This window comes from Balaenoptera physalus, assembly GCF_965194825.1.
Source record: "Balaenoptera physalus genome assembly, chromosome: 3".
Taxonomy (NCBI): Eukaryota; Metazoa; Chordata; class Mammalia; order Artiodactyla; family Balaenopteridae; genus Balaenoptera; species Balaenoptera physalus.
This window is the reverse complement of record NC_138890.1, coordinates 119,001,469-119,009,911: the sequence shown is the minus strand read 5'-3', so window position 1 is coordinate 119,009,911 and position 8,443 is coordinate 119,001,469. Positions and strand designations below refer to the sequence as shown.

Genomic DNA, 8,443 nt, shown 5'->3' with positions numbered 1-8,443 from the left:
GCGAGGTAAAGACAGGGGGAGCGCCGCAAGCCGACCCGGTTCCTAAAGATGTGGATAAAATCAGCGAAGACCAGACGGATAGAAACACCGTAGACGCCAGAGATAGGTGCTGAAAAGCCGGGAGAGGGAAACGTGAAGCCATTGCACATATGTCTTTTAAAAAACATGCTTCTGTAGCCTGCGGCAAGGAGTGGGGGAAGGTGATCAGTGCAGCCCCCAAAGGCACCTCCTCCAAGCGCTTTGTCTGTCTGGGTTGTGGGTCAAAAACAAGCAGGTTGGTTCTGAAGACCAAATGTTAATGTCTTCCTCGGGGAGTGGGACTGGGGGGGGGGGGTAGGGTGTTCTGTTTAAATTAAGAGATTAACATTTTTTTCTCATTAAGGAGTATTTCCTTCTTACTTAAATTACCTAACAAATCTACTGGGAACTGTACCTAGATGACCCTGCCTAGGAATAAAACATGTCCTCAGTTCAGCTGGTTGGCTGGGGATTTTGCCACAGAAAGCCACTGAGCTAGGAACAGGCCATCTATTTTGGTTGCATCTTTACCACCCGGAAACTGCAGTGTCCTTAACCGAGTGGCGGGTGGTGGGGGGGAGAATAAAGTTTACGGGTCTTTGCAAATAGCTTTGCTAAGCAGGCAGGGCTGAGAAAAGAGTGAACTCGTCTGGCCGTTGTGTCACCATCCACCGATGCTAATTTCCTGTGTCTGTTCTACCTAACGTTGCCACGTTTCTACGCTTCAAGAAAAGAGAAGGAAAAAAAAGTTGTGGCCTGGAAAATCTTGAAAGTATTCAGTGACCATATACATTTGCTTCATCTGCCTTGGGGAGATAAGCAACATGGACGAAGGGAAAAGAAATTACTTATTATATGGGTTATGAAAACTGGAAGACAAATGACCTGCTGCAAACCGTACGCTGGTTTGCTTGAACCGATGTATGAAAAGTTTTCAGGCCTATGGGCAGTTTCTAATGTTTATTCCACAGCTGAAAGTGATTTGCAAGTTAGCATATTACAATCACAGCAACTAAAACTGTTATTCCTCTGGCGTCTCTCAGCCAATCCTAAAGGTAAGTCTTATCACTTCACTTACAGGAAGAAAAGGTGAGCAAGTCTTGTATCTGTACAGGAAGAACTCTAGACAGACTTGTGATCAAACTGGATGATGACAGACCTTGTAGATATGAGCCATAAACATCTTGGGAAATACTACAGACATCCCTGTTGTACAATGGCCACCACCTCCTTCAAGATGTTAGGCCAGTCCCCTGGGCCCCTGGGAGCTGGTCTGCGCCTCTGCCTTGTGACACCAAACCAAGGTCTTGTTTTTAATGCTATTAAGAAGCTGTGCCGAAGGCTTTGGCCTTGTTATCTCCCTTAACGATGTTATTTTGTTAGGCTGAAAAATAAGCAGCATGGGGTTAAATGTATTAGCTGCCTTCAAACGTAATTTATCTTCATTCCATCCTAATTTACACTCTGGCTGAATTAATGAGAATGATTTAATTAACACCGTGTGACCATAGTACCAGGAACAGGACAGCTCAGGGGATTAGACCAAACAGTGGCTAAGCAGCTGCCATCCTGCCTCCTGTGGTTCCCCGCACCCCGAAGCCCCACCCGCGTTTCAGACACATTCCCTGCCAGTCTTCCAAAGGTGTCCTGTTTGTTCTTTGCTCCTCTTCCTGAATGTGTGACGAAGATGGCACAGCTTTCCTTCCTCCTGTGATTTGCGAAATGGGCCTCAAGACTGTGGCCTGTAGTCAGTGTGGCCGACAGCCTAACAGCCTGACAAAGACTTGTGCTCTTCCTCCCCCCTAGTGTCAAGTTCGTGCTGGAAGTGGATACCCAGCCAGGGACCACACGCCTCACCTTCCACCCCGCCCCCCTTCCACCCCGCCCCCCTTCCACCCCGCCCCCTTCCACCCCGCCCCCTTCCACCCCGCCGTGGCGCACGCGCGCGCATGCGTGGTGTTTACATCTTGGGCTCAACAGCTGTGGAAGGAAGGGGAGGGAAGCCAAATGGGCAGGGGAAGAAGTTGAGCTGGGGTGTGCGCTCAGTCAAGGCCTTGGCCGACCCCAGGTGGAGCTCAAGAGCTGAAATGACCCCGTGGATTTGTCCTCAGGTAAGGCGAGAAGGCCAGGCTTTAGAGGGCTGCTGCGTTACCAGTTACTGAATGCAGGCTGCCCAGGAAGGGGGCCATGGCCACGGTCGTGTTCCTCAGTTCTGAGGAAGGCAGAGAGCTGTGTGTCTTCTGCTGCCAGCACCCCCAGGGGCCAGGCAAGAAGTCCTTCCTTCTCCAAGGAGATTCTGAGGCACTCAGTGCAATGCCCGCTTTGACCCTTCACCCTAACACAGAGATACAGACCTAGGAAAATGAGGCCTCAGTTCCTGCCAGCAATCCTCTTTCAAAAAGAGGGAGATTTTTTTTTTTTAAATCTGGCTATTTGTTAAAAAGACAAGGATAAGAAAAAAGTAAGGTAATCAATACAAGAAGTCATCAGCATTGTCTAAGTCAGTTATTTGTCTCTCTGGGGGCAAACAAGAGGTCTAAACTGGTAGTTGTCTAAATTTTGGTTTACCACTTGCTGCATTTATGTCTTTTTAACTGTATTTGCGTTAAACACGTCATGATAAACTTTGAGAGTATTCTTAGAATTGGATCCAAATTGGCATGGTCATATTTTAAAATTTTAGTTAATTCCTAAATCCATTATATGTGCTATCACTTTACGTGTAGTTTGTGAATTAAGTTGGATTATAGTGTGACTTTTTAATTTCCAATTCCAGTTGCTCATTGGTGATATATAGGAATACAGGGGACTTTTGTATAATAATGTTTAATGGAAAGTTTTCTGTGACAGTGTATTTGTGTCCTTTCGGCGCTGAGTACCACCATGAGGCTGAACTCCTTTATTCGGGGTTAGAGCTGGGGAATTCATTCTTGCTTTGAGACTCCATCACTTTCCACACCCCCAACTGACATTGCAAGTGGTAGATAGTTTATTGGCTGCTTACAGGACTGCAGAGGGACACATTTGAGGCACTCTTCCCTGGTATTCCTTGCTAAGGTCCAGTCATTAGTAAATCAAACCATTTAGGATGCTTCTGCTATTTCTGTTGCAGGGCCCTTCAAAACAATGATCTTCACAGCCTGTGGCTGGTTATATATTTTAGGGTCAGGCTTTTAAAACTGCATTTATTATTTTCTCTCTGATCACAAAAGCACTGCATGGTAGAAGGTTGGAAAAAAACAGAAAAGTAAAAGAAAAAATTAACCATAAACCTACCACTTAGAGATAATGACACCTAGCATTTAAATTCTAGTCTTTCTGGGACTTCCCTGGTGGTGCAGTGGTTAAGAATCCGCCTGCCAACGCAGGGGACAAGGGTTTGATCCCTGGCCTGGGAAGATCCCACATGCCATGGAGCAACTAAGCCCGTGTACCACAACTACTGAGCCTGCACTCTAGAGCCCGTGAGCCACAACTACTGAGCCCACGTGCCACAACTACTGAAGCCCACGTGCCACAACTACTGAAGCCCATGCGCCTAGATCCCGTGATTCGCAACAAGAGAAGCCACCGTAATGAGAAGCCCACGCACCGTAACAAAGAGTAGCCCCCGCTCGCCACAACTAGAGAAAGACCGCATGCAGCAACGAAGACCCAATGCAGCCAAAAATAAATAAATAAATGTTCCTTTAAAAATTTAACAAATAAATAAATAAATTCTAGTCTTTCTGTATCCACATAGTATTTTATTTTTAGCAGTTAAGTGGTTAAGGACAGAGACTCTAGAACCAAGCTGGAATTCCTGCTTTGACATTCACTAGCAAGGTGTTTGGGGGGCAAGTATTATAATATCTGGGTGCCTTAGCTTCCTAGGTTGCAAATGAGCTAATAACAGTGCCTGGCTCAGAGGGTTGTTTGGCTCCTTAATAAGCATATGTAAAGCACGTAGAACAGAGCCCAGCTAGTGGTAAGTGCTATATAATGGCTCCTTTTATGATTGTGGTAGACTGTTTAAGGAGAATGATATTCCTGCAACCCCATAGCTATTTCCTAGGAACTCTCCTAAATAAAAGTGACTTGAATCCTTATTAAAGTTGCTGTTTCCACAATCTGCCCAATAGCACTGGATTAAAGGACACTTCTGGTCTTGAATGAATTTACATACTCTTTTGGAGTGTTTGTCTGAGGGTCTGCTTCTCTCAAACCTAGCTTGTGCAGTGAAAGCTCAAATTCATGGGAATCACCTTTGCTTCCTTCCACCTCTTACGGACACTGTCTTCTTTTTGTCCTGGGACCATCGTTCTTCAGTTGATGCTGGAGAAACAATTCTTAACTCTCCATTACCTTAAAAACTAAGCTGCTGAAAGGGAAAAGTATTTAGGAAAGCACATTTTTTAAAAGCAGCTAGCTGTATTTGGAAGGCAGCAGGCCAAAACAGAGCATACGTGAAATACAGGTCCCTGCTTTTTCCTGCCCTGAAGATCTGGTAGAGGGCACTGGGTAAAAGCTTACTCATATCTGTCAGAATCATACCAGGTCTCTGCGGGGTGTGGCCTTTCGCAGCCCAGGGGCATCTGAAACAATTTTCCTTCTCTTTTCCATAATTTTTGAGTGCACCAAGCCCCTGGATCTAAACTCTTAATTTGTTCTCAGTAATTACATTGAAGAATTGACCGTTGTTCCGAGCAGTGAAAATGAAGGTTTTGTTTGGCCTATAGACTTTGCTTCCAGGGCAAGATGCCAAGTCTGAGCACGTCTGGGCATGAAGAAGGGACCAGAAGAAGGGACCTTTGTGGCCCAAGAGCTCGTACCTTTGAATGAATGAATATTCAGAGGATTTTATGGCACTCTGTGAGCACACACTTCACTCAGACAGGAGTCTGAAATCAGGAAGCTGCAAGTCAATGTTATGAGAATGAAGAAAGAATGAAAAAGGAGAGACATGCTGGTGAGGGTGTTGTCTTTAAGTTCTCATAACTGTTTCTCCTTGTGATTTTGAAAATACAACCTGAGCAGGGATATGAAGTCACGTGCATTTTATGGTCTCAAGTTTCCCTTAGCCACGTAAGTCATTTTGACAGCAGTTGCTATAAAATCCCAAATAAAGTTGGAAGACTTGCTATTTCTTTATCTGAGGATATTTGGAAATATTGAACTATCAGGAGGAAATGATAACTTTAAAAAATTATGTATATTCACATAGTACTAAATCTATTTGCATACCCACAATTATCTGAGAAGTTGTGGTTTCATTCATTCATTCATTTGTTCATTCATTCAATTTGTCATTCATCCAGCAAATATTTATTTACAGGCGTCGTATTAATAGTTAAGGCTGGGGTATTCCCCAGTTCCATTAGGGTTTTTCCAGCCATCCACTGTGATTTTACACCGTGTAGGCTTGGCTTGCCATCAGTGTACTCATATTTGCATTTTGAATGTGTCTCCTCCCAACTCTGAAACCACGGAAAGAAGTCATATAGGGAAACTTGAGAGGAATGAGGGGGAAAAGAAGAAAAGCACAGGCAGAAAAGGAGCTCAATTTCTGTCACCCTTATTAGACCGTTAGTCTAGAAGAGAACCAGAAGAATGCAGAGTGCCTGGGTTGTGAAATGGTGGTCTTCAATTGCCATTTTTTATCCAAGGATTATGAATAAAGCCGTTATTGCCTCATTAAAACCTGGCCTGTTAAAAATGGTAAAGTGGCTCAGAATGGCACCAGCCAGGAAAGGAAAAGGGAAACCTCATAGGCAGGAGGTGAGAGTCAACATTGCACCTCCTTGCTTTTCACAAAGGCTTTTGTTTTCGAGAGGCTCTGAGTTTTGCCACAGTGTGAGGAAACATCCCAGGGGTTCCCCAAACTGTGCATCAATTTCTTCTGCACCTTTTCTGGGTCACTTGTGATGCCCACAGTGAGCAGGAACAGCAAGTTACACTCTGAATTTTCTGATGGTGGTGGTGTTCCAGGCAGATCCTTGATCAGTTTCATCAGCATGCCTTTTCTCTGTCTCACTTGTGTATTTTTAAAATGCCATATACAATGTTATGTAACTTAAACAAGTTAAAACTTTAAAAAGTGTCTCAATATTTTGTGTATATATTTTCCTGCTACAGACAAAAGGTTGGGGTTTTTTCACCCCTTGCTGGTTACATAAGAAAGGAAACTATCATCCCGGACAAAGCCAGGAATGGGACACTAGTGCAGGACAAAGATGCAGGGCCACAGTGCAGAATTTGGGTGAAGCAACAGTGCCCCCTTCTGGCGACAATGAAGAATCAGCCAAAATTCAAGACTATTAAGGCCTGGAGATTCTACTGTACAGCATAGTGCCCATAGGTAACAATACTGTATTGTGTTCTTGAAATTTTGTCTTACGTTAAGTGTTCGTATCACAAAATTATAATAATAAATAAAGAAGGCGGGAGGAAACTTGGAGGTGATGGATATGTCCATGGCCTAGATTGCAGTGATGGTTTCATGGATATATACTTACTCCCAAACTCATCAAGTTGTATATATTAAAAATGTACAGCTTTTTGTACGTCAGTCATACCTCAATAAAGTGCTTTTTTAAGTTAAAAAAAAACAAAAAACAAAAACAACCAAGATATTGGAAAAGAAAGAGTGAACACAGTGTGGAGCCTTTTGAGCAGCTGCATAGCCCTGAAGGTTATGACTCAAATGAGCACGGCCAAGTGTAATTTGGAGGCCGGTCTGTCTGCAACGATGTGATGCCACTCTTGTGCTCGACAGACTGGCAAACAGAGGGCACAGCTGGGCCATCTGTCTCCCCAGCACAGACTGGACATTTCCCACTGGCCAGTCCAATGCCATTGCCCCTTCTGCACACAATGCTAATATAAGTTGTCTTCAAGGCTACTGGACAGGGACCCATTTGTCCACGGGGATGGTCTTGGAGCTAATAAGAATGACAAGAATGGCTAGCATTTATTTTTGTCTTATCGTGTGCTAAACACTACACATGCCTGTCTCATTTAATCCCTGCAGCAACCCAAAAAGACTGAAAGTCTCAGTGGGTGAAGCCAGAACCCAAGGTGGGTTTTATCCCACTAGAGTTGCACTCCTAACCACTCACCTACCCTGTCTCCTCTACTTACCTGATTAGCTAGGGCCCCTGCTCTTCCATCCCCTGGAAGGCCAGGTTTGGACCCCTGGCACATATGCAGAGAATTTACAAGAGGAGGAGAAAAAGTGAATTGTTTGGTTTTCTTTGCTTCACGTTGACAGGTCTGATAAGGATGTGACAAATGAGAAGCTGGAATCAACTGACTAAAATTACATGTTTTTTAAAAAATCATCTTTACCCTTTAACCATAGTTGATTAAACGTCTTACCAGATCATTCTTTCATTCTGGCACGCTGTACCCACTAGAAATGGGTACATCAATTCACAAGCAAAATAATGTCCTAATCAAGTTGCTTTCAAAAATGTAGTTCAGACATAGTTTCTTAACTATGGAATGAAGCACTATTTCCCCAGCTATGATTAAACACCGAATATTGAGAGTCACATCTCTGCCCACTTCAATGTCTGCAGTCCAAATATCTGGGGAAGCTCTGTGTGTCTTCCTGGAAGGATTTGGAGAGAACATGCAATGGAAAATGAAGGAAGCACTGAACTTCTTGGCTATATCCAACAACTGTGAGATTATAGTTAAAAACCTAAGATATGGGGCTTCCCTGGTGGTGCAGTGGTTAAGAATCTGCCTGCCAATGCAGGGGACACGGGTTCGAGCCCTGGTCCGGGAAGGTCCCACAGGCTGCGGAGCAACTAAGCCCGTGTGCCACAACTACTGAGCCTGCGCTCTGGAGCCCACAAGCCACAACTACTGAAGCCCGCGCGCCTAGAGCCCGAGCTGTGCAACAAGAGAAGCCACCGCAACGAGAAGCCCGTGCACCGCAACGGAGAATATCTCCCGCTCGACGCAACTGGAGAAAGCCGTGCGCAGCAACAAATACCCAATGCAGCCAAAGATAAATAATAAATAAATTTAAAACAAACAAACAAACAAAAAAACCCCTGAGATATACAGATTATGCTGAAGTTTGAAATCCTTAGATTGGACAGTGGTTTACAGATGGGAAGGATGTTGTCAGTGAGGAGACATGGATCCTCCTTGAGAATGTCATGGTGCTTTTCACTCCCTGAAGAAGCCAAACACAATAAACCTCAATTGTCTAGAAGCCAACTAGACATTAATAAAGCTAGATGACTAATAAAACATCTAGAATGATTAATAAAACTTTTTCCTATACTGAACTTTTAGAGAAAAGATGCTAAACACAAGAAAATATGTCCCTGTTGGAGCTTTTTTTATTATTTATTTATTTATTTTTGGGGTGGAGCTTTTAAAATTTTCTTATTTTTTTTTGGCCGCACCATGCAGCATGTGGGATCATGTG

At 44.0% G+C, this 8,443-nt stretch overlaps 1 long non-coding RNA gene across 1 annotated transcript; it reads left to right on the top strand.

The window, feature by feature from the left end:
- The first annotated feature begins 1,990 nt into the window (after nt 1-1,990).
- LOC309658598 lies at nt 1,991-3,751 on the top strand. Its single transcript, XR_014262298.1, has 2 exons — nt 1,991-2,129; nt 3,332-3,751. It is a non-coding gene; the product is annotated as an uncharacterized lncRNA (long non-coding RNA).
- Nucleotides 3,752-8,443: the final 4,692 nt, after the last annotated feature.